At 41.2% G+C, this 22,352-nt stretch overlaps 1 protein-coding gene across 1 annotated transcript in view; it reads right to left on the reverse strand.

The window, feature by feature from the left end:
* Positions 1-22,352, reverse strand: part of LOC120041651 (stonustoxin subunit beta-like) — a 54,250-nt gene that overhangs the window by 29,800 nt on the left and 2,098 nt on the right. The window lies entirely within an intron of this gene.

The following is a 22,352-nucleotide window of genomic DNA, read 5'->3' on the forward strand; positions in this document are numbered from 1 at the left end:
CGCTGTTGTGCCTGTGTGGGTGGACCATTTCAGTTTGTCCATGATGTGTATGCCGAGGAACTTTCTACTTTCTCCACTACTGTCCTGTCGATGTGGATAGGGGCGTGCTCCTTCTGCTGTTTCCTGAAGTCCACGATCATCTCCTTTGTTATATTTTGTTGACGTTGATTGAGAGGTTATTTTCCTGACACCACACTCCGAGGGCCCTCACCTCCTCCCTGTAGGCTGTCTCGTCGTTGTTGGTAATCAGGCTACTACTGTTGTGTCGTCTGCAAACTTGATGATTGAGTTGGAGGCGTGCATGGCCACGCAGTCATGGGTGAACAGGGAGTACACGAGAGGGCTGAGCACACACCCTTGTGGGGCCCCAGTGTTGAGGATCAGCGGGGTGGAGATGTTGTTACCTACCCTCACCACCTGGTGCCGGCCTGTCAGAAAGTCCAGGACTCAGTTGCACAGGGCGGGGTTGAGACCCAGGGTCTCGAGCTTAATGACAAGTTTGGAGGGTACTATGGTGTTAAATGCTGAGCTGTAATCGATGAACAGCATTCTTACATAGGTATTCCTCTTGTCCAAATGGGTTAGGGCAGTGTGCAGTGTGATTGTGATTGAGTCGTCTGTGGACCTATTGGGGCGGTAAGCAAATTGGAGTGGGTCTAGGGTGTCAGGTGATGTGATGTGATCCTTGACTAGTCTCTCAAAGCACTTCATGATGACGGAAGTGAGTGCTATGGGGCGGTAGTCGTTTAGCTCAGTTACCTTAGCTTTCTTGGGAACAGGAACAATGGTGGCCCTCTTGAAGCATGTGGGAACAGCAGACTGGGATAGGGATTGATTGAATATGTACGTAAACACACCAGCCAGCTGGTCTGCGCATGCTCTGAGGACATGGCTAGGGATGCCTTCTGGGCCGGCAGCCTTGCGAGGGTTAACACGTTTAAATGCTTTACTCACGTTGGCTGCGGTGAAGGAGAGCCCGCAGGTTTTGGTAGTGGACCGTGTCAGTGGCACTGTATTGTCCTCGAAGTGAGCAAAAAAGTTGTTTAGCTTGTCTGGGAGCAAGACATCGGTGTCCGCGAAAGGGCTGGTTTTCTTTTTGTAATCCATGATTGACACACGTCTTGTGTCTGAGCCGTTGAATTGCGTCTCTACTTTGTCTCTATACTGACACTTAGCTTGTTTGATTGCCTTGCGGAGGGAATAGCTACACTGTTTGTATTCGGCCATGTTTCTGGTCGCCTTGCCATGATTAAAAGCAGTGGTTTGCGCTTTCAGTTTTGCGCGAATGCTGCCATCAGTCCACGGTTTCTGTTTGGGGAAGGTTTTAATAGTCACCGTGGGTACAACATCACCGATGCATTTGCTAATAAACTCACTCACCGAATCAGCGTATACATCAATGTTGTTGTCTGATGCTATCCGGAACATATCCCAGTCCACCTCATCAAAGCAATCTTGAAGCGTGGAATCAGATTGGTCGGACCAGCGTTGAACAGTCCTGAGCACGGGCGTTTCCTGTTTTAGTCTCTGTCTATAGGCTGGGAGCAACAAAATGGAGTTGTGGAAAGGAGGCCGAGGGAGGGCCTTTTATGCATCGCAGAAGTTAGAATAGCAATGATCCAGAATTTTGCTAGTCCGGGTCGCGCATTCGATATGCTGATATAATTTAGGGAGCCTTGTTTTCAGATTAGCCCTGTTAAAATCCCCAGCTACAATAAATGTAGCCTCAGGATATGTGTTTTCCAGTTTACATAGAGTCGAATGAAGTTCTTTCAGGGCCGTCGAGGTGTCTGCTTGGGGGGGATATACACGGATGAGATTATAATCGAAGAGAAAACTCTTGGTAGATAATGCGGTCGGCATTTGATTGTAAGGAATTCTAGGTCAGGTGAACAAAAGGACTTGAGTTCCTGTATGTTGTTATGATCACAACACGACTCGTTAATCACAAGACATACACCCCCGCCCTTCTTCTTACCAGAGAGATGTTTGTTTCTGTCGGCGCGATGTGTGAAGAAACCGGGTGGCTGTACCGACTCTGGTAACGTATCCCGAGTGAGCCATGTTTCCGTGAAACAGAGAATGTTACAATCTCTGATGTCTCTCTGGAAGGCAACCCTTGCTCGAATTTTGTCTACCTTGCTGTCAAGAGACTGGACATTGGCGAGCAGTATACTCAGGAGCGGTGAGCGATGTGCCCGTCTACGGAGCCTGACCAGAAGACCGCTCCGTCTGCCCCTTCTGCGGCGCCGTTGTTTTGGGTCTATTGCGATCCAATACATTGTCCTGGGTGGTGGTCCAAACAGAGGATCCGCATCGGGAAAGTCGTATTTCTAGTCGTAATGTTGGTAAATTGATGTTGCTCTTATATCCAATAGTTCTTTACGGCTGTATGTAATAAAACTTAAGATTCCCTGGGGTAACAGCGTAACAAATAATACATACAAAAAACAAAATACTGCATAGGTTCCTAAGAACGCGAAGTGAGGCGACCATCTCAGTCGGCGCCATATTGTGTAATTTATCGGAGCTGGCAGGGAGAAAGATTTGGTTCCGTGTGGCTCAGTTGGTAGAGCATGGCGCTTGCAACGCCAGGGTTGTGGGTTCAATTCCCACGGGGGGACCAGGGTTCAATTCCCACCGGGGGACCAGGATGAATATGTATGAACTTTCCAATTTGTAAGTTGCTCTGGATAAGCGCGTCTGCTAAATGACTTAAATGTAATTACCTAAGAAAAGGCCTATTTTTCACGATTACTTCATAACTAGGGACATAATGGAATATTATGAAACTGGGCTCCATGGCGGATGCAATGAACTAGTTTTTATCAGGAAAAAAGCTTTATAAATGTAATGTGTTCAGCCTACTTGAGGCGCCTCGAAAATAATATTCAAAAGTTCAGTCCTTGGAAACAGAGAGGTTAAATACTAAGTTACCGTCCATCTAGTGAAGAAGGAGAACCGGACAGAGGTATCCAGCATCCGTCAACAAGAGAGGGAGAAACCCTCCATGGATTTAACAGGTTGAAGAAACAAACGGGGAGCTCCATCTGTCCACAAGAAATGCAGGTAGCCGGTAGTGGTAGCTAGGTAACTAGAATGCTGCTGGTAGAGTAGCTAGCTTAACATTTATGTAGTGTTGTCTCTCTTGTCGTGAAGTGTGTTTTGTAATAATATTTTATTTATTTTTAAATCCCCGTCCAGCAGGAGGCCTTTTGCCTTTCGGTAGGCCGTCATTGTAAATAAGAATTTGTTCTTAACCGGCTTGCCTAGTTAAATAAAGGTTAAATAAAAAAATAAAAAAATAATGACCTAGCTGTACCGTGGGATTCGAAATGGTCGGTGATCTGTTTGATAACTACGATGCTGCTGGTAGAGTCGCTAGCTAGCTTACCTAGCTGTACCAACTAACTTGGTTAGCTAGCAGCTCGTTCGTCTGTCCTAATGACGAATCTGGTGAACTACAAAATGAAACAAGGATAGAGAGTGAAAAGGATCTGGCTACACTCATACTGTCCCTGACCGTAAAGAAAAAAGCAAATTGAACAATAAACTTCGGTGTCTCAACACTGTAGCGAACTCCGTAGTTAATCCCCAAGATCACCTCAGCAACTCTGCGCGTAGAGTGGAGCGCAACATCACGTTGTTAATAAATAATCCTAAATTGGGCATTTGAAGGCATCTAGGGCGTAATATGTGTTCGATGAAAATGAACATTGTATGCAACATTGTAGGTAACATTATTGGCAAGGGACTTGATGCCTACTATGCCAAAGCTATTTAGAGTTGTTAAACGGAAGTGAAGAGTGTGTTGATATAACGGTAATATTGTAAAAATTTCGCTTGTAAGAACTATCAGAATGGGTAATAAATATATATGCATGTCAACATATTAGTCAATATTTAGGAGTAGGCAAAGTGGTTGTGTCATGTGAAAATTCAATCAAATATCTAACATATCAACGAGTACAGTCAGGGTGCCGTGGAACCCCTGCAGTACCTCCACAGACCCCGGATTGAGAACCCCTGCAGTACCTCCACAGACCCCGGATTGAGAACCCATGCAGTACCTCCACAGACCCCGGATTGAGAACCCCTGATTTAGCAGATGCTCTTATCCAGAGTGATTTACAGTAAGTGCATTCATCTAAAATCTATTAATTAAAAATCTGAGAACAGTAGTATTGAAGGTACCCAAGAGCAACAATGTCTGATTAAAAAACAAATGTGAAAAATTGTAAATAGCATTTGGAAATAAACTCTTAATAATTATTAAATAAAATTGTCATCTTACCTCTTAGCTTTGGTGTCATGTTCCCCAGAGAGACTCATTTTAGAGGCAGGGCCCCCCTCCTCTCTCTCCCCAGAGACACTCATTTTAGAGCACTGACACCTAAACAGAGATCCAACATGTCGATTGTGGTTAACACAGTAATTCTTGAATGTCAATTGTTATCATTTATTAATGATCGCTTATAAAACATATACTAATATACATATCGAAACAGTTCGGGTGATTTAATGCAATCAACATGAATATGTAGTTGTGACATTTCATCTCCATGGTAACTGTCAATAATAATAATAAGTCACTGTTTGTTAAGGTAGTTATAGACAGTACAGCAACACCAGGCCATGTCTCACAATTATTTTTATTAATTAAAGTAGAATACTTTCAATCTGTTATTTACTAAATGTATCTGAGAATATAGACAGAAGTGCTAAAACTGGAGTGATTGATCTGAGGGGGAAATCATTGATCCATTCAGAAAGTTTATTTGCAACAAGTAAGAGATTTTATATTATGTAAAGTAGACTAGGTTATAATGTATAGTAGTGGGTTGTTAGTGATATGTAGATGTTATATTATGTAAAGTAGACTAGGTTATAATGTATAGTAGTGGGTTGTTAGTGATATGTAGATGTTATATTATTTAAAGTAGACTAGGTTATAATGTATAGTAGTGGGTTGTTAGTGATATGTAGATGTTATATTATGTAAAGTAGACTAGGTTATAATGTATAGTAGTGGGTTGTTAGTGATATGTAGATGTTATATTATGTAAAGTAGACTAGGTTATAATGTATAATAGCAGTTTGTTAGTGATATGCAGATCAAGGTCTATACCTCAGCTATAGCCTACATATCATAGATGACCAGCCTAAACCTGTTCAGATCAGTTCACATAATGTTATAGTCCTACCAGTAGCAGGACAGACCTAGTCCTACCAGTAGCAGGACAGACCTAGTCCTACCAGTAGCAGGACAGACCTAGTACTACCAGTAGCAGGACAGACCTAGTCCTACCAGTAGCAGGACAGACCTAGTCCTACCAGTAGCAGGCCAGACCTAGTCCTACCAGTAGCAGGACAGGCAGTAGTCCTACCAGTAGCAGGACAGACCTAGGCCTACCAGTAGCAGGACAGACCTAGTCCTACCAGTAGCAGGACAGACCTGGTCCTACCAGTAGCAGGACAGACCTGGTCCTACCAGTAGCAGGACAGACCTGGTCCTACCAGTAGCAGGACAGACCTGGTCCTACCAGTAGCAGGACAGACCTAGTCCTACCAGTAGCGGGACAGACCTGGTCCTACCAGTAGCAGGACAGACCTAGTCCTACCAGTAGCAGGACAGACCTAGGCCTACCAGTAGCAGGACAGACCTGGTCCTACCAGTAGCAGGACAGACCTGGTCCTACCAGTAGCAGGACAGACCTAGTCCTACCAGTAGCAGGACAGACCTAGTCCTACCAGTAGCAGGACAGACCTAGTCCTACCAGTAGCAGGACAGACCTAGTCCTACCAGTAGCAGGACAGACCTAGTCCTACCAGTAGCAGGACAGACCTAGTCCTACCAGTAGCAGGACAGACCTAGTCCTACCAGTAGCAGGACAGACCTAGTCCTACCAGTAGCAGGACAGGCCTAGTCCTACCAGTAGCAGGACAGGCCTAGTCCTACCAGTAGCAGGACAGACCTAGTCCTACCAGTAGCAGGACAGACCTAGTCCTACCAGTAGCAGGACAGACCTAGTCCTACCAGTAGCAGGACAGACCTAGTCCTACCAGTAGCAGGACAGACCTAGTCCTACCAGTAGCAGGACAGGCCTAGTCCTACCAGTAGCAGGACAGACCTAGTCCTACCAGTAGCAGGACAGACCTAGTCCTACCAGTAGCAGGACAGACCTAGTCCTACCAGTAGCAGGACAGACCTAGTCCTACCAGTAGCAGGACAGACCTAGGCCGAGGCCTGATATTTTCTGCAACATTTCCAACAGAGACCATCAGGTTTGTCAACAACAGTGATCATAGCTCAAACCTACTCTGACTATTGAATGCCTGACGTCGACCTAACCTTATAATAGTTTGTAGGTAGCCTAGACCTACAGTACGAGAGTCTGCCTGTATTTCCTACATACCAACGCATCTATCCGTCATCTAATGTTACCGAGACATGTGCTACACACTTCCTTTCACATTCATATGAGGAAATCACATCACTTCTGACAGTCACTGGTGCAGCTGCCTGTTTTCTTGTAGATGAAGTAGCTTTCACAGGCAACTCATTCAACCAAGGTAAACAACAGTAAATAAAAGATGTCAAATGGTCAAAAGTGAATCCTGATATAGCCATATATACATTAGAGAGAGCGATGTTGCTACAGATGTTGGATCTTAATTTGAGCCAGTTTGCTACATCAGGAAAATAATCCTGCAGCAACAGGACCTTTTAATAATTATGTGGATTATAATTAAACATTTTAAAATGGAAAAGTGGAATTTATCATCTTTAGAAACATTTTATAAAGCTAAAAAACACTCAAACTGTCACGTTCCTGACCTGTTTTCCTTGTTTTTGTATGTGTTTAGTTGGTCAGGGCGTGAGTTGGGGTGGGCATTCTATGTTAAGTGTTTCTATGTTGGGTTTAATGTGTTGCCTGATATGGTTCTCAATTAGGGGCAGGTGTTTTTACGTTTCCTCTAATTGAGAACCATATTAAGGTAGGCTGTTCTCACTGTTTGTTTGTGGGTGATTGTTCCTGTGTCTGTGTCTACCACACGGGACTGTTTTCGTGTTTTCGTTCGTTTGTGTAGTCTGTACCTGTTCGTGCGTTCTTCGTGTATATGTAAGTTCTCAAGTTCAGGTCTGTCTACGTTCGTTTTGTTGTTTTGTATTTTCCAAGTTTTTTCCGTATTTGTCTTATCCTTAATAAATATTCATCATGTCTGCATACAACGCTGCATTTTGGTCCGACCCTTACTCCTTCTCCTCATCTGAGGAGGAGGAATTAGACAGACGTTACACAAACGCACCTCACGTTTTTGTTTTCCTGCAACATGGTGGTCAAATTTAGATCCTACATCTGTATAGAGATGATGTCTTTATCTGAATAAGGCAGTTTGAGTTATTATCAATAACGTTGCAACTGTTAGCTGCTGTAAACCTCTGGGATTGGATGTTATAGACCCCTTATCTGAACAGTTTCTTTCCCCATGCTGTGGCCCTCTCCAACTGGTCCATAGAGACTAAAGGACTATGCACTTTACGCTGCACACCACATCAAGCCATCTCTGAACTGTACACTAAGTAACTGAACTATAATGCATTAACTCTCTGTTAATCTCTCATAGATATATTTATACTGATACTGTAAATGTGGGCATCTACTGTATATATCAACTGTATGTCCACTGTACTGTATATTTGTATTTATGTATTTATTTCACCTTTATTTAACCAGGTAGGCAAGTTGAGAACAAGTTCTCATTTACAATTGCGACCTGGCCAAGATAAAGCAAAGCAGTTCGACACATACAACAACACAGAGTTACACATGGAGTAAAACAAACATACAGTCAATAATACAGTAGAAAAAAATAAGTATATACAATGTGAGCAAATGAGTTGAGATAAGGGAGGTAAAGGCAAAAAAAGGCCATGGTGGCGAGGTAAATACAATATAGCAAGTAAAACACTGGAATGATAGATTTGCAGTGGAAGAATGTGCAAAGTAAAGATAGAAATAATGGGGTGCAAAGGAGCAAAATAAATAAATAAATACAGTAGGGGGAGAGGTAGTTGTGTGGGCTAAATTATAGATGGGCTATGTACAGGTGCAGTAATCTGTGAGCTGCTCTGACAGCTGGTGCTTAAAGATAGTGAGGGAGAAAAGTGTTTCCAGTTTCAGAGATTTTTGTAGTTCGTTCCAGTCATTGGCAGCAGAGAACTGGAAGGAGAGGCCAAAGGAAGAATTGGTTTTGGGGGTGACCAGAGAGATATACCTGCTGGAGCGCGTGTTACAGGTGAGTGCTGCTATGGTGACTAGCGAGCTGAGATAAGGGGTGACTTTACCTAGCAGGGTCTTGTAGATGACCTGGAGCCAGTGGGTTTGGCGACGAGTATGAAGCGAGGGCCAGCCAACGAGAGCGTACAGGTCGCAGTGGTGGGTAGTATATGGGGCTTTGGTGACAAAACGGATGGCACTGTGATAGACTGCATCCAATTTATTGAGTAGGGTATTGGAGGCTATTTTGTAAATGACATCGCCGAAGTCGAGGTAGAGGTGGATCAGAGACTCACCAGCAGCAAGAGCGACATCATTGATATATACAGAGAAGAGAGTCGGTCCAAGAATTGAACCCTGTGGCACCCCCATAGAGACTGCCAGAGGCCCGTACAACAGGCCCTCCGATTTGACACACTGAACTCTATCAGAGAAGTAGTTGGTGAACCAGGTGAGGCAATCATTTGAGAAACCAAGGCTGTCGAGACTACCGATGAGGATGTGGTGATTGACAGAGTCGAAAGCCTTGGCCAGGTCAATGAATACGGCTGCACAGTATTGCTTCTTATCGATGGCAGTTAGGATATCGTTTAGGACCTTGAGCGTGGCTGAGGTGCGCCCATGACCAGCTCTGAAACCAGATTGCATAGCGGAGAAGGTATGGTGGGATTCGAAATGGTCGGTAATCTGTTTATTGACTTGGCTTTCGAAGACCTTAGAAAGGTAGGGTAGGATAGATATAGGTCTGTAGCAGATTGGGTCAAGAGTGTCCCCCCCTTTGAAGAGGGGGATGACTGCAGCTGCTTTCCAATCTTTAGGGAATCTCAGACGACACAAAAGAGAGGTTGAACAGGCTAGTAATAGGGGTTGCAACAATTTCGGCAGATCATTTTAGAAAGAAAGTGTCCAGATTGTCTAGCCCGGCTGATTTGTAGGGGTCCAGATTTTGCAGCTCTTTCAGAACAACAGCTGACTGGATTTGGGAGACGGAGAAATGGGGAAGGCTTGGGCGAGTTGCTGTGGGGGGTGTAGTGCTGTTGACCGGGGTAGGAGTAGCCAGGTGGAAGCATGGCCAGCCGTAGAAAAATGCTTATTGAAATTCTCAATTATAGTGGATTTATCGGTGGTGACAGTGTTTCCTGTCCTCAGTGCAGTGGGCAGCTGGGAGGAGGTGTTCTCCAAGGTGTTCTCCTTATTCTCCATGGACTTTACAGTGTCCCAGAACTTTTATGAGTTTGTGTTGCAGGAAGCAAATTTCTGCTTGAAAAAGTTAGCCTTGGCTTTTCTAACTGCCTGTGTATATTGGTTTCTAGCAACCCTGAAAAGTTGCATATCACGGGGGCTGTTCGATGCTAATGCAGAACGCCATATGATGTTTTTGTGTTGGTTAAGGGCAGTCAGGTCTGGAGAGAACCAAGGGCTATATCTGTTCCTGGTTCTACATTTCTTGAATGGGGCATGCTTATTTAAGATGGTGAGGAAGGCATTTAAAAAAGAGGAAGGCATCCTCTACTGACGGGATGAGATCAATGTCCTTCCAGGATACCCCGGCCAGGTTGATTAGAAAGGCCTGCTTGCTGAAGTGTTTCAGGGAGCGTTTGACAGTGATGAGTGGAGGTCGTTTGACCGCTGACCCATTACGGATGCAGACAATGAGGCAGTGATCGCTGAGATCTTAGTTGAAAACAGCAGAGGTGTATTTAGAGGGCAAGTTGGTTAGGATGATATCTATGAGGGTGCCCGTGTTTAAGGCTTTGGGGTGGTACCTGGTAGGTTCATTGATAATTTGTGTGAGATTGAGGGCATCAAGCTTAGATTGTAGGATGGCTGGGGTGTTAAGCATGTTCCAGTTTAGGTCGCCTAGCAGCACGAGCTCTGACATAGATGGGGGGCAATCAGTTCACATATGGTGTCCAGAGCACAGCTGGGGGCAGAGGGTGGTCTATAGCAGGCGGCAACAGTGAGAGACTTGTTTTTAGAGAGGTGGATTTTTAATAGTAGAATTTCAAATTGCTTGGGTACAGACCTGGATAGTAGGACAGAACTCTGCAGGCTATCTCTACAGTAGATTGCAACACCGCCCCCTTTGGCCGTTCTATCTTGTCTGAAAATGTTGTAGTTAGGAATGGAGATTTCAGAAGTTTTGGTGGTCTTCCTAAGCCAGGATTCAGACACGGCTAGAGCATCTGGGTTGGCAGACTGTGCTAAAGCAGTGAATAAAACAAACATAGGGAGGAGGCTTCTAATGTTAACATGCATGAAACCAAGGCTATTACGGTTACAGAAGTCATCAAAAGAGAGCGCCTGGGGATTAGGAGTGGAGCTAGGCACTGCAGGGCCTGGATTCACCTCTACATCACCAGAGGAACCGAGGAGGAGTAGGATAAGGGTACGGCTAAAAGCTATGAGAATTAGTCGTCTAGAACGTCCGGAACAGAGAGTAAAAGGAGGTTTCTGGGGGCGATAAAATATCTTCAAGGTATAATGTACAGACAAAGGTATGGTAGAATGTGAATACAGTGGAGGTAAACCTAGGAATTGAGTGATGATGAGAGAGATATTGTCTCTAGAAACATCATTGAAACCAGGTGATGTCATTGCATGTGTGAGTGGTGGAACTGAAAGGTTGGATAAGGTATAATGAGCAGAGCTAGAGGCTCTACAGTGAAATAAGCCAATAAACACTAAACAGAACAGCAATGGACAAGGCATATTGACATTAAGGAGAGGCATGCTTAGTCGAGTGATCATAAGGGTCCAGTGAGTAGTGAGGTTGGTTGGGGTCACGGCGATTCAGACAGCTAGCCGGGCCATCGGTAGCTAGCTAGCATAGGATGGAAGTCTGATTTTAGCCACCTCGTGCGTTTCCGACGGTACTTTAGTGGGGTTCCGTGTGGTAAAGGGGATCAATCCAATTGGCAAAATAGATATAGTTATAGTGACCCAAGAAAAATTGTCCGATAGATAGACGTATTCAGATAGCGGCCGATAAGGCAGCTAACGATTAGCGGGCCACAGATGGGCATTCAGGTAACGTCGCGACGGAGGGGCCAGTTGGATAACTCCCTCGGGCAGATAACGTCGGTAGTCCAGTCGTGAAGGCCCGGTGGGGTTCCGCATTGGCAGTAAAACGGGTCCGGATAGGTGATTGTAGGCCAGGAGTGGCTGATGGAACTCTTCAGCTGGCTAGCTCCGTAATAATTAATGTTTGCTCGGGGATCGATGTAAGCCAATAGTCACACGGATAGCAGCTAGCTAGCTGCGAGATCCAGGTGTAAATGTCCAGAGCTTGCGGATGAAATCCGGGGATATGGAGAGAAAAATAGGTCCGGTATGTTCTGGTCTGAGTCGCGTTGTACAAAACTGGCGATAGCTTTTCGAGCTAAAGGATAGCTGATGACCACAAACCGTGGTTAGCTGAATACTAACGTTAGCCAGTAAACTGGCTAGCTTCTGGCTAGGTTCTGGTCAGCTTCTGGCTAGCTTCTGGCTAGCTTCTGGTTAGCTTCTGGTTAGCTTCTGGTTAGCTTCTGGTTAGCTTCTATTGTGAATTTCAGATTAGAGGTCAATAATACTTTTTTAAAATAATTGGTGAGGCGGGTTGCAGGAGAGTTTTGAAGTTGAGTTTTTGGAATATAAAATATATAAAATATATGCGAAGAAAGATGTAAATATATATATATATACGGGACACGACAAGACGAGGACAAAGGACGTCTGACTGCTATGCCATCTTGGGACATGAAACTGTATATCCACTGTACTGTATATCAACTGTACTGTAAATCAACTGTATATCCACTGTGTAGTCACTGTACTGTATATCAACTGTATAGCCACTGTAGTGTATATCAACTGTATATCCACTGTACTGTATATCAACTGTATAGCCACTGTACTGTATATCCACTGTACTGTATATCAACTGTATAGCCACTGTACTGTATATCCACTGTACTGTATATCAACTGTATATCCACTGTACTGTATATCAACTGTATAGCCACTGTACTGTATATCCACTGTACTGTATATCAACTGTATAGCCACTGTACTGTATATCCACTGTACTGTATATCAACTGTATAGCCACTGTACTGTATATCAACTGTATATCCACTGTACTGTATGTCAACTGTATAGCCACTGTACTATATATATGTATATCCACTGTTCATTCTCTTATATAGTTGATGTCGGAAGTTTACATACACTTAGGTTGGAGTCATTAAAACTCGTTTTTCAACCACTCCACAAATTTCTTGTGAGCAAACTATAGTTTTGGCAAGTCGGTCAGGACATCTACTTTGTGCATGACACAAGTCATTTTTCCAACAATTGTTTACAGACAGATTAATTCACTGTATCACAATTCCAGTGGGTCAGAAGTTCACATACACTAAGTTGACTGTGACTTTAAACATCTTGGAACGTTCCAGAAAATGATGTCATAGCTTTAGAATCTTCAGATAGGCTAATTGACATCATTTGAGTCAATAGGAGGTGTACCTGTGGATGTATTTCAAGGCCTACCTTCAAACTCAGTGCCTCTTTGCTTGACATCATGGGAAAATCAAAAGAAATCAGCCAAGACCTCAGAAAAAAAATTGTAGAGCTCCACAAGTCTGGTTCATCCTTGGGAACAATTTCCAAACGCCTGAAGGTACCATGTTCATCTGTACAAACAATAGTACACAAGTATAAACACCATAGGACCACGCAGCCGTCATACCTCTCAGGAAGGAAAGGCCTTTTTTCTCCTAGAGATGAACATACTTTGGTGCGAAAAGTGCAAATCAATCCCAGAACAACAGCAAAGGACCTTGTGAAGATGCTGGAGGAAACAGGTACAAACGTATCTATATCCACAGTAAAACGAGTCCTAAATCGACATAACCTGAATGGCCGCTCAGCAAGGAATAAGCCTCTGCTCCAAAACCGCCATAAAAAAGCCAGACTACGGTTTGCAACTTCACATGGAGACAAAGATCGGACTTTTTGGAGAAATGATGAAACAAAAATAGAACTGTTTGGCCATAATGACCATCATTATGTTTGGAGGAAAAAGGGGGAGCCTTGCAAGCCGAAGAACCCCATCCCAACCGTGAAGCACAGGGGTGGCAGCATCATGTTGTGGGGGTGCTTTGCTGCAGGAAGGGCTGGTGCACTTCACAAAATAGATGGCATCATGAGGAAAGAAAATTATGTGGATATATTGAAGCAACATCTCAAGACATCAGTCAGGAACTTAAAGCTTTGTCGCAAATGTGTCTTCCAAATGGACAATGACCCCAAGCATACTTCCAAAGTTGTGTCAAAATGGCTTAAGGACAACAAAGTCAAGGTATTGGAGTGGCCATCACAAAGCCCTGACCTCAATCCTATAGAACATTTGTGGGAAGAGCTGAAAAAACGTTTGCTAGCAGGTCTACAAACTTGACTCTTGTTACACCAGCTCTGTCAGGAGGAATGGGCCAAATTTCACCCAACTTATTGTGGGAAGCTTGTGGAAGGCTACCCAAAACGTTTGACCCAAGTTAAACAATTTAAAGGCAATGCTACCAAATACTATTTGAGTGTATGTAAACTTCTGACCCACTGGGAATGTGATGAAAGAAATAAAAGCTGAAATAAATCATTCTCTCTACTATTATTCTGACATTTCCCATTCTTAAAATAAAGTGGTGATCCTAACTGACCTAAGACAGGGAATTTCTACTAGGATTCGGTGTCAGGAACTGTGAAAAACTGAGTTTTAATGTATTTGGCTAAGGTGTATGTAAACTTCCGACTTCAACTGTAGCTATATGCTCACTCTACCTAGTTGTGTATAATGTTGTACGGAAACTTTGAGTAAACTCTTCTGCCTGTATTCTCTCTCTAAATGTTGTCTATCACTAGCAGTACCATATAAACTTATAATATATGTTTATAACATATAAATGTGTATTTGAGGTTTAAAAAGGCTTCTGAAGTTTGTAATTTTCACTTAGAAATGTCAGACTTGAGTTTTCCTCATGAAAAATGTATCAACCCCTCCAATAATGTCCATTAATTATAATTCACATAATAATTCACATTTCCTGTTGCTGCAGGAATATTTTCCTGCTGTAGTAAACTGACTCAAATTAAGATCCTACGTGCAAATGTGCTTGGTGAATAAAAGTTATTGTGATTCTACAAAGGTTGAGTCTCTAGGTTCCCTTGCTGCTCTGGATAAATAATGAAATAGTTCTCATAGTGATTTAAACTAGGACTGGTTATCTCCCAACTCTGAGACTGGGACTGGTTATCTCCCAACTCTGAGACAGGGGCTGGTTATCTCCCCGCTCTGAGACAGGGTCTGGTTATCTCCCCGCTCTGAGACAGGGTCTGGTTATCTCCCCGCTCTGAGACAGGGTCTGGTTATCTCCCCGCTCTGAGACAGGGGCTGGTTATCTCCCCGCTCTGAGACGGGGGCTGGTTATCTCCCCGCTCTGAGACAGGGGCTGGTTATCTCCCCGCTCTGAGACAGGGACTGGTTATCTCCCCGCTCTGAGACAGGGGCTGGTTATCTCCCCGCTCTGAGACAGGGGCTGGTTATCTCCCCGCTCTGAGACAGGGGCTGGTTATCTCCCCACTCTGAGACAGGGGCTGGTTATCTCCCCACTCTGAGACAGGGGCTGGTTATCTCCCCACTCTGAGACTGGGACTGGTTATCTCCCAACTCTGAGACAGGGACTGGTTATCTCCCAACTCTGAGACAGGGACTGGTTATCTCCCAACTCTGAGCCCAGAAGACACCTCTAAATCAACACATACTGATATTATTCTAAAATACTTTCCCTCATATTACTGTGTCTCTTTGTTCAACGTATGTCGGGCAGCCTATGCTATTAATATTGTAGCAAACAGTGGGGCAGGGCAGTGAACCCAGGTCGCTGGCGTAAAAGGCAAACACCCTATGCATCGCAGCAATAGTGTTAACCCAGTATCAGTATAAATAGTGTTGACCCAGTATCAGTATAAATAGTGTTAACCCAGTATCAGTATAAATAGTGTTAACCCAGTATCAGTATAAGTAGGGTTAACCCAGTATCAGTAGTGTTAACCCAGTATCAGTATAAATAGTGTTAACCCAGTATCAGTATAAATAGGGTTAACCCAGTATCAGTATAAATAGGGTTAACCCAGTATCAGTATAAATAGGGTTAACCCAGTATCATTATAAATAGTGTTAACCCAGTTTTAGTATCAATAGTGTTAACCCAGTATCAGTATAAATAGTGTTAACCCAGTTTTAGTATCAATAGTGTTAACCCAGTATCAGTATAAATAGTGTTAACCCAGTATCAGTATAATTAGTGTTAACCCAGTGTCAGTATAAATAGGGTTAACCCAGTATCAGCATCAATAGTGTTAACCCAGTATCACTAACAATACAGTTAACCAGGTATCAGTATAAACAGGGTTAACCCAGTATCAGTAGAAATAGGGTTAACCCAGTATCAGTATAAATAGAGTTAACCCAGTATCAGTATAAATAGGGTTAACCCAGTATCAGTATAAATAGTGTTAACCCAGTATCAGTATAGATAGGGTTAACCCAGTATCAGTACCAATACAGTTAACCCAGTATCAGTATAAATAGGGTTAACCCAGTATCAGTACCAATACAGTTAACCCAGTATCAGTATAAACAGGGTTAACCCAGTATCAGTATAAATAGGGTTAACCCAGTATCAGTATAAATAGGGTTAACCCAGTATCAGCATAAATAGTGTTAACCCAGTATCAGTATAGATAGTGTTAACCCAGTATCAGTACCAATACAGTTAACCCAGTATCAGTATAAATAGGGTTAACCCAGTATCAGTACCAATACAGTTAACCCGGTATCAGTATAAACAGGGTTAACCCAGTATCAGTATAAATAGGGTTAACCCAGTATCAGTATCAATAGGGTTAACCCAGTATCAGTATAAACAGGGTTAACCCAGTATCAGTATAAATAGTGTTAACCCAGTATCAGTATAAATAGGGTTAACTCAGTATCAGCATCAATAGGGTTAACCCAGTATCAGTATAAATAGTGTTAACCCAGTATCAGTATAAATACAGTTAACCCAGTATCAGTATAAATAGTGTTAACCCAGTGTCAGTATAAACAGGGTTAACTCAGTATCAGTACCAATACAGTTAACCCAGTATCAGTATAAATAGGGTTAACCTATTATCAGTATAAATAGGGTTAACCCAGCATCAGTACCAATACAGTTAACCCAGTATCAGTATAAATAGGTTTAAACCAGTATCAGTATCAATAGGGTTAACCCAGTATCAGTATCAATAGTGTTAACCCAGTATCAGTATAAATAGGGTTAACCCAGTATCAGTATCAATAGGGTTAACCCAGTATCAGCATAAATAGGGTTAACCCAGTATCAGTATAAATAGGGTTAACCCAGTATCAGTATCAATAGGGTTAACCCAGTATCAGTATAAATAGTGTTAACCCAGTATCAGTATAAATAGGGTTAACCCAGTATCAGTATAAATAGGGTTAACCCAGTATCAGTATAAATAGGGTTAACTCAGTATCAGCATCAATAGGGTTAACCCAGTATCAGTATAAATAGGATTAACCCAGTTTCAGTATAAATAGTGTTAACCCAGTATCAGTATAAATAGTGTTAACCCAGTTTTAGTATCAATAGTGTTAACCCAGTATCAGTATGAACAGGGTTAACCCAGTATCAGTGTAAATAGTGTTAACCCAGTATCAGTATAAACAGGGTTAACCCAGTATCAGTATAAACAGGGTTAACCCAGTATCAGTATAAATAGGGTTAACCCAGTATCAGTATAAATAGTGTTAACCCAGTATCAGTATAAATAGTGTTAACCCAGTATCAGTATTAATAGGGTTAACCCAGTATCAGTATAAATAGTGTTAACCCAGTATCTGTATCAATAGTGTTAACCCAGTATCAGTTTCAATAGTGTTAACCCAGTATCAGTATTAATAGGGTTAACCCAGTATCAGTATCAATATTGTTAGCCCAGTATCAGTATAAATAGTGTTAACCCAGTATAGATATAAATAGTGTTAACCCAGTATCAGTATAAATAGTGTTAAACAGTATCAGTATAAATAGTGTTAACCCAGAATCAGTAAAAACAGGGTTAACCCAGTATCAGTATAAATAGGGTTAACCCAGTATCAGTATAAATAGGGTTAACCCAGTATCAGTATGAATAGGGTTAACCCAGTATCAGTATAAATAGGGTTAACCCAGTATCAGTATAAATAGTGTTAACCCAGTATCAGTATCAATAGTGTTAACCCAGTATCAGTATAAATAGTGTTAACCCAGTTTTAGTATCAATAGTGTTAACCCAGTATCAGTATAAATAGTGTTAACCCAGTATCAGTATAAACAGTGTTAACCCAGTATCAGTATAAATAGGGTTAACCCAGTATCAGTATAAATAGGGTTAACCCAGTATCACTAACAATACAGTTAACCAGGTATCAGTATAAACAGGGTTAACACAGTATCAGTATAAATAGGGTTAACCCAGTATCAGTATAAATAGTGTTACCCCAGTATCAGTATACACAGGGTTAACCCAGTATCAGTATAAATAGTGTTAACCCAGTATCAGTATAAATAGGGTTAACCCAGTATCAGCATCAGTATCAGTACCAATACAGTTAACCCAGTATCAGTATAAATAGGGTTAACCCAGTATCAGTACCAATATAGTTAACCCAGTATCAGCATCAATAGTGTTAACCCAGTTTTAGTATCAATAGTGTTAACCCAGTATCAGTATAAATAGGGTTAACCTAGTATCAGTACCAATACAGTTAACCCAGTATCAGTATAAATAGGTTTAAACCAGTATCAGTATCAATAGGGTTAACCCAATATCAGTATCAATAGGGTTAACCCAGTATCAGTATAAACAGGGTTAACCCAGTATCAGTATAAATAGTGTTAACCCAGTATCAGTATAAATAGGGTTAACTCAGTATCAGCATCAATAGGGTTAACCCAGTATCAGTATAAATAGTGTTAACCCAGTATCAGTATAAATACAGTTAACCCAGTATCAGTATAAATAGTGTTAACCCAGTGTCAGTATAAACAGGGTTAACTCAGTATCAGTACCAATACAGTTAACCCAGTATCAGTATAAATAGGGTTAACCTATTATCAGTATAAATAGGGTTAACCCAGCATCAGTACCAATACAGTTAACCCAGTATCAGTATAAATAGGTTTAAACCAGTATCAGTATCAATAGGGTTAACCCAGTATCAGTATCAATAGTGTTAACCCAGTATCAGTATAAATAGGGTTATCCCAGTATTAGTATAAATAAGGTTAACCCAGTATCAGCATAAATAGGGTTAACCCAGTATCAGTATAAATAGGGTTAACCCAGTATCAGTATAAATAGGGTTAACCCAGTATCAGTATAAATAGTGTTAACCCAGTATCAGTATAAATAGGGTTAACCCAGTATCAGTATAAATAGGGTTAACCCAGTATCAGTATAAATAGTGTTAACACAGTATCAGTATCAATAGGGTTAACCCAGTATCAGTATAAATAGGGTTAACCCAGTATCAGTATAAATAGTGTTAACCCAGTATCAGTATAAATAGTGTTAACCCAGTTTTAGTATCAATAGTGTTAACCCAGTATCAGTATAAATAGTGTTAACCCAGTATCAGTATAAATAGTGTTAACCCAGTATCAGTATAAACAGGGTTAACCCAGTATCAGTATAAACAGGGTTAACCCAGTATCAGTATAAATAGGGTTAACCCAGTATCAGTATAAATAGTGTTAACCCAGTATCAGTGTAAATAGTGTTAACCCAGTATCAGTATAAACAGGGTTAACCCAGTATCAGTATAAATAGGGTTAACCCAGTATCAGTATAAAAAGTGTTCACCCAGTATCAGTGTAAATAGTGTTAACCCAGTATCAGTACCAATACAGTTAACCCAGTATCTGTATAAATAGTGTTAACCCAGTATCAGTATAAATAGGGTTAACCCAGTATCAGTACCAATACAGTTAACCCAGGACCATTACCAATACAGTTAACCCAGTATCAGTATAAATAGGGTTAACCCAGAACCAGTATCAATAGGGTTAACCCAGAACCAGTATCAATAGGGTTAACCCAGTATCAGTATAAATAGGGTTAACCCAGTATCACTAACAATACAGTTAACCAGGTATCAGTATAAACAGGGTTAACACAGTATCAGTATAAATAGTGTTAACCCAGTATTAGTATAAATAGGGTTAACCCAGTATCAGCATCAGTATCAGAACCAATACAGTTAACCCAGTATCAGTATAAATAGGGTTAACCCAGTATCAGCATCAGTATCAGAACAAATACAGTTAACCCAGTATCAGTATAAATAGTGTTAACCCAGTATCAGTATAAATAGTGTTAACCCAGTATCAGTATAAATAGGGTTAATCCAGCATCAGTATAAACAGGGTTAACCCAGTATCAGTGTAAATCGGGTTAACCCAGTATCAGTATAAATAGGGTTAAACCAGTATCAGTATAAATAGGGTTAACCCAGTATCAGTATAAATAGTGTTAACCCAGTATCAGTATAAATAGGGTTAACATAGTATCAGCATCAATAGTGTTAACCCAGTATCAGTATAAATAGTGTAAACCCAGTATCAGTATGAATAGGGTTAACATAGTATAAGTATGAATAGGGTTAACCCAGTATCACTAACAATACAGTTAACCAGGTATCAGTATAAACAGGGTTAACCCAGTATCAGTGTAAATAGGCTTAACCCAGTGTCAGTATCAATAGTGTTAACCCAGTATCAGTATAAATAGCGTTAAACCAGTATCAGTATAAACAGGGTTAACCCAGTATCAGTATCAATAGGGTTAACCCAGTATCAGTATAAATAGGGTTAACCTAGTATCAGTACCAATACAGTTAACCCAGTATCAGTATAAATAGGGTTAACCCAGTATCAGTATAAATAGGTTTAAACCAGTATCAGTATCAATAGGGTTATCCTAGTATTAGTATACATAGGATTAACCCAGTATCAGTATAAATAGTGTTAACCCAGTGTCAGTATAAATAGTGTAAACCCAGTGTCAGTATAAATAGGGTTAACCCAGTATCAGTATAATTAGTGTTAACCCAGTGTCAGTATAAATAGGGTTAACCCAGTATCAGTACCAATACAGTTAACCCAGTATCAGTATAAATAGGGTTAACCTATTATCAGTATAAATAGGGTTAACCCAGTATCAGTATAAATAGGGTTAACCCAGCATCAGTACCAATACAGTTAACCCAGTATCAGTATAAATAGGTTTAACCCAGTATCAGTATCAATAGGGTTAACCCAGTATCAGTATCAATAGTGTTAACCCAGTATCAGTATAAATAGGGTTAACCCAGTATCAGTATCAATAGGGTTAACCCAGTATCAGTATAAATAGGGTTAACCCAGTATCAGTATAAATAGGGTTAACCCAGTATCAGTATCAATAGGGTTAACCCAGTATCAGTATAAATAGTGTTAACCCAGTATCAGTATAAATAGGGTTAACCCAGTATCAGTATAAATAGGGTTAACCCAGTATCAGTATAAATAGGGTTAACTCAGTATCAGTATAAATAGGGTTAACCCAGTATCAGTATAAATAGGGTTAACCCAGTATCAGTATAAATAGTGTTAACCCAGTATCAGTATAAACAGTGTTAACCCAGTTTTAGTATCAATAGTGTTAACCCAGTATCAGTATCAATAGGGTTAACCCAGTATCAGTATAAATAGTGTTAACCCAGTATCAGTATAAATAGGGTTAACCCAGTATCAGTATAAACAGGGTTAACCCAGTATCAGTGTAAATAGGGTTAACCCAGTATCAGTATAAATAGTGTTAACCCAGTATTAGTATAAATAGTGTTAACCCAGTATTAGTATAAATAGGGTTAACCCAGTATCAGTGTAAATAGGGTTAACCCAGTATCAGTATAAATAGGGTTAACCCAGTATCAGTGTAAATAGTGTTAACCCAGTATCAGTACCAATACAGTTAACCCAGGACCATTACCAATACAGTTAACCCAGTATCAGTATAAATAGGGTTAACCCAGAACCAGTATCAATAGGGTTAACCCAGTATCAGTATAAATAGGGTTAACCCAGTATCACTAACAATACAGTTAACCAGGTATCAGTATAAACAGGGTTAACACAGTATCAGTATAAATAGTGTTAACCCAGTATTAGTATAAATAGGGTTAACCCAGTATCAGCATCAGTATCAGAACCAATACAGTTAACCCAGTATCAGTATAAATAGGGTTAACCCAGTATCAGCATCAGTATCAGAACAAATACAGTTAACCCAGTATCAGTATAAATAGTGTTAACCCAGTATCAGTATAAATAGTGTTAACCCAGTATCAGTATAAATAGGGTTAATCCAGCATCAGTATAAACAGGGTTAACCCAGTATCAGTGTAAATCGGGTTAACCCAGTATCAGTATAAACAGGGTTACCCAGTATCAGTATAAATAGGGTTAACATAGTATCAGCATCAATAGTGTTAACCCAGTATCAGTATAAATAGTGTAAACCCAGTATCAGTATGAATAAGGGTGAACATAGTATAAGTATGAATAGTGTTAACCCATATCACTAACAATAACAGTTACCAGGTATCATATAAACAGTGGCTTACCCAGTATCAGTGTAAATAGGCTTAACCCCGGTCAAATGTCTCGTAAAAAAGAGTGTTGTGGTTCCTGAGGGGGGGGGGGGGGGGGTCTGAGTGTGGCGATTACGTAGTTTTCGTGGGGGAGAACAACAGCCAATGCGCCGTAGCGTCAGACTTGCTATAGGAAAGGGTGTTATCCTTGTGGTATCTCCATGGATCTTATTTTTAGGAGATGTTTATGAATGTTCCTCTTAAAAAACGGGGGGGTTCATTATAGCTTCACTCATCTGCGGTAGAGCTTTTTATGGAGGGGGTGGTGTGTTGTTAGGAAGCGAGGGTTA

This window comes from Salvelinus namaycush, unplaced genomic scaffold, assembly GCF_016432855.1.
Source record: "Salvelinus namaycush isolate Seneca unplaced genomic scaffold, SaNama_1.0 Scaffold5, whole genome shotgun sequence".
NCBI classification, from domain to species: Eukaryota; Metazoa; Chordata; class Actinopteri; order Salmoniformes; family Salmonidae; genus Salvelinus; species Salvelinus namaycush.